The following is a 4,733-nucleotide window of genomic DNA, read 5'->3' on the forward strand; positions in this document are numbered from 1 at the left end:
GCAACATGGCAAGACCCTCGTCTCTATTAAAAGAAAAAACGAATAGTTTTCTGTATACCACCAGCAGCCACCGATAAAATGTAATAGAAAGAAAATATACCACTGGGTGAGGTGGCTCATGTGTGTAATTCCAGCACTTTGGGAGGCCGAGGCGGGACGATCACTTGAGGTCAGGAGTTCGAGACCAGCCTGGCCAACATGGCGAAACCCTATCTCTACTGAAAATGCCAAAATTAGGCTGGGCGCAGTGGCTCACACCTATAATCCCAACACTTTGGGAGGCTGAGGCAGGCAGATCACTTGACATCAGGAGTTCAAGACCAGCCTGACCAATATGGTGAAACCCCATCTCTACTAAAAATACAAAAATTAGCCTGCCTGTGGTGGCACATGCCTATAATCCCAGCTACTCAGGAGGCTGAGGCAGGAAAATCACTTGAACCTGGGAGGCAGAGGTTGCAGTGAGCCGAGATCGTGCCACCGCACCCCAGCCTGGGCCACAGAGGAAGACTCTGTCTCAAATCAATCAATCAATCAATCAATCAATCAATCAAAAATTAGCCAGGCATGGTGGCATACGCCTGTCATCCCAACTAGTTGGGTGGCTGATGCAGGAAAATTGCTTGAACCCAGGAAGCGAAGGTTGCCATGAGCCAAGATCATACCACTGCACTCTAGCCTGGGAGACAGAGTGAGACTGCATCTCAAAAAAGAAAAAGATACCAAAACTAGTAACATGAGTTTGTCAATATCATTGGATACAAGATTAAGATACAAAAATTACTACTAATTGGAAATAATGAATTGAAAAATATAGTGGAAGAAACCTAACACCCAATCGTATCAAACATTATAACAGCCTTATCCTTTCAGAAAAATTCAGTGCTGACACCTGGACAGGCAGAGCAGGGAGCCCATGGAGGGGCAGCTTGGCTTGGGGAATCAGAGCCCACGTGGGCTGAGAGTCCACAAAAGTGAGACGGTGTATAAGGAAAGTGAGAGCATGAGCAGGGTGAGGAGATGTACCCACTGGGGACAGCTTGATGGGGGGGCATTGGAGTCTAAATAGGGTGAAGGGACTGCCAAGTACAATCTGGCATGAGGTGAGGGGAGAGGAGAGTTTCATGTGGGGAAGGTGATCCTTCTGCTGGGAGACAGAGGAAGGCATCCACATGGGGGCAGGGAGGGAGGCGGCAGTAGTCAGAGGCTGGTTACGTATAAGGCAATTGATCAAATCATGTAATATGTCAAAGACAACAGAGCCGAGTTTCTCACTGTCAGAGAAGGCAGTTACAAATACGGAAAGGGGAAAGCTACAGTGTATGTTGTGGGGTTGGATTGGAACTGGAGGTGTTATGTGAATCATGGTTTTCAATACAGACATAAAAATGAACATAGACATGCATATAGAGAGAGAGATGCACTTTATTCCTTAGCTTTGCCCACTGAGAGGCCCTGGGAGAAGCAGGCCCTTAAAGCTATGTACATGCGTTATTTTCAGATATGGAAGGCAGGCAAAGAACCACTATCAGAGAGCTATAAGCCTAACTATCCCAAGGTTCATGAGAGCTCAGGGATGTTTGAGTTCCAGGCATCCAGAATAAACAGACCTCTTTAAATACCCTGGCATTCTTTGAAAAGTCATGTAATAAAAAAACATTACCAAAGGGATTGAGAAGAAATAGGCAATCTGAATATTGTTGTATCTGTTAAAGAAATCGAATTTGTAATTTAAAAACAAAACACAGGCCGGGTGCAGTGGCTCACACCTGTCATCCCAGCACTTTGGGAGGCTGAGGTGGGAGGATTGCTTGAGCTCAAGAGTTCGAGACCAGCCTGGGCAACATGGTGAAACCCATCTCTACAAAAATTAGCCGGGTGTGGTGGCGTGCCCCTGTAGTCTCAGCTACCTGGAGGGCTGAGAAGAAAGGATGCCTTGAACCCAGGAGGCAGATTTTTTTTTTTTTTTCTTTTTGAGATGGAGTCTCGCTCTGTCGCCTAGGCTGGAGCGCAGTGGCCGGATCTCAGCTCACTGCAAGCTCCGCCTCCCGGGTTCACGCCATTCTCCTGCCTCAGCCTCCCGAGTAGCTGGGACTACAGGCGCCCGCCACCTCGCCTGGCTAGTTTTTTGTATTTTTTAGTAGAGACGGGGTTTCACTGGGTTAGCCAGGACGGTCTTGATCTCCTGACCTCGTGATCCGCCCGTCTCGGCCTCCCAAAGTGCTGGGATTACAGGCTTGAGCCACCACGCCTGGCCAGGAGGCAGATGTTATAGTGAGCAGAGATTGTACCACTGCACTCCAGCCTAAGCAAGAGAGCCAGACCTGGTCTCAAAAAAAAAAAAGAAAAGAAAAGAAAAAGAAAAAAGAAAAACCCAAAACCAAAAACAACTCATCAAACACACACACACACTCACACACACAAGCAAGCATGCACACACACACACAGGGACTCACTATTCTTAGAGGGAAATTCATAGATGTGCAAATATTAGCATTAGAAAAGAAGAAATTTTTAAAATTAACTTTCCATCTTAAGTAACTAGAAAAAGAAGGCCAAATTCAACGCAAAGTAGAGGGGAGGAAATACGATAAGAGAGGAAATCAATAAAATAAGAAACAAACAAACATTAGAGAAAAATCAATGATGCCAAAAGCTGGTTCTCTGAAAAGATCAATAAAATTGATAAACCTCTAGATAGACTGATCAAGAAAAAAGAAAGAAAGACACAAATTACCAATACATGTTGATTTCAGTTTGTTTTACTCTTATGTTAAACATTCACATAATTCTAGAGTTAAATGTACAAAACAAGGTATATTCCAGGAAGTATAGCTTCTACCCCATCCATTCCGTCCTGTCTCCTTCCTCTCCTATACGTAATCATTTTATTATTTGTGGTTTCCAAATTCTTCCATTTTTTAGCATTAGAAAAAACACGTATAGTGAATACATTTGCAGTGTTGTTTTAAGGAACATTGTGTCTCTCAGGGTTCTCACAGACTGGTTTAAGACTCTTGCGAATATAGTGATTATATTCAAATATAATCAATTTATTCAAACAAAACCTTTTAGTATGCTCAAAACCACATGAAAGAGTGTGCTCAGTAGATCAATTAAACTGGTTATATTTAATAAATATCTACAGAGAATATCTAAGGGGTTCACCTGACCCTGCCGAAGGAGGATTCCATCTTTTTGTTGACTGAGCAAAAAAGCATCTGACCATCCAAATTAGGCTCCTGTGAAAGATGTGTTCTGTTTATTTATCAAAATCCTACTTTGTATTCTGAAAGTCCTGCTGATGCAGATTCTCTTTATAATGTGACCAGTGAAGTTTGTGGACCTGATACCATCAAAGGACAAATGTATCCCAACTGGGGGATGGAAATCTTTCAAAAGTCTTTTGTTGACAGGGTCTAATTGTGTTATCCTTTTGCTTTCATGAAGTCCTTTTATAAAGACTTAACTAAAACTCTTGATTATAACTATAGTTACTTGTTTGTTTTATCCTGAAATAAAACATAATATCACCCCTGATAACAGAACTGGTGAGTTCATAATGAAATGTAATATTATAACTGTCCTGGGTAGCCTTCTAATGCATATCTCTACTTGGTGCTAGGTATTTGTAATAATTCCTGATTCTACTGAGGAAACACTTGCGTAGCTTGATCCAAGTGCTTGAGTTTATTTTCAGTTTGAAGGTGATAGTGTTCCAATAACCTACAATTTATACTTGGAAGAGGTTTTTGGCTACTAGTCCTTACTTGGCAGACAAGTCTAGTTGCTAACCTGAAAAGAAATCTCCTTTACCTATCTCCTTTATGACACGGTGGAAAACATGGGCCATACTGTACAAGAGTCGTGGATGAGTTTGGATCAGCCTGTCTCTGGTTCAATGTTGGTTAAATGTGCAAGATTCAAACATAAGAATTCTTGTTGGGCTGTGTATTAGTCTGTTTTCACGCTGCTGATACAGACATACCTGGGATTGGGCAATTTATAAAAGAAAGAGGTTTAGTGGATTTACAGTTCCATGTGGCTGGGGAAGTCTCACAATTATGGCAGAAGGCAAGGAAGAGCAAGTCACGTCTTACGTGGATGGCAGCAGGCAAAGAGAGAGTTTGTGCAGGGCAACTCCCATTTTTAAAACCATCAGATCTCATGAGACCTATTCACTATCACGAGAATAGCACGGGAAAGACCTGCCCCCATGATTCAATTACCTCCCACCAGGTTCCTCCCACAATACGTGGGAATTGTGGGAGTTACAATTCAAGATGTGAATTGCGTGGAGACACAGCCAAACCATATCAGGCTGGGTGCAGTGGCTCATGCCTGTAATCCCAGCTACTCGGGAGGCAGAGGCAATAGAATCACTTGAACCTGGGAGGTGGAGGTTGTAGTGAGCTGAGATTGCACCACTGCATGCCAGCCCTGGATGACAGAGTGAGACTCCATCTCAATTAAAAACTGAATAAACTTCACATTCATCTTTCCCCCACTTCTGAACTATCAGAGCTTTTCTGTTCATTGTTTGTTGTTTCTTTTTAGTCCTGCTCCACTTATTCCTGTACACCTCTTCTATGTGTACACAATCACACATATGTAACATGGGATGTGAAACTTTGTAAATGAATGTGGTTTATGACATAAATTTAAAAATAAAGGGTTCCAAATATTAGAAATAAAAATGTAAAGTTAGGGCCGGGTGCGGTGGCTCAAGCCTG

General features: G+C 42.7%; 1 pseudogene; it reads left to right on the forward strand.

Annotated features, from left to right (window-relative positions):
- Window positions 1-916: 916 nt before the first annotated feature.
- LOC105544080 overlaps window positions 917-4,733 on the forward strand; it is a 9,877-nt pseudogene continuing 6,060 nt past the window's right edge.

This window comes from Mandrillus leucophaeus, unplaced genomic scaffold (assembly GCF_000951045.1).
Source record: "Mandrillus leucophaeus isolate KB7577 unplaced genomic scaffold, Mleu.le_1.0 Scaffold297, whole genome shotgun sequence".
Classification (NCBI taxonomy): domain Eukaryota; kingdom Metazoa; phylum Chordata; class Mammalia; order Primates; family Cercopithecidae; genus Mandrillus; species Mandrillus leucophaeus.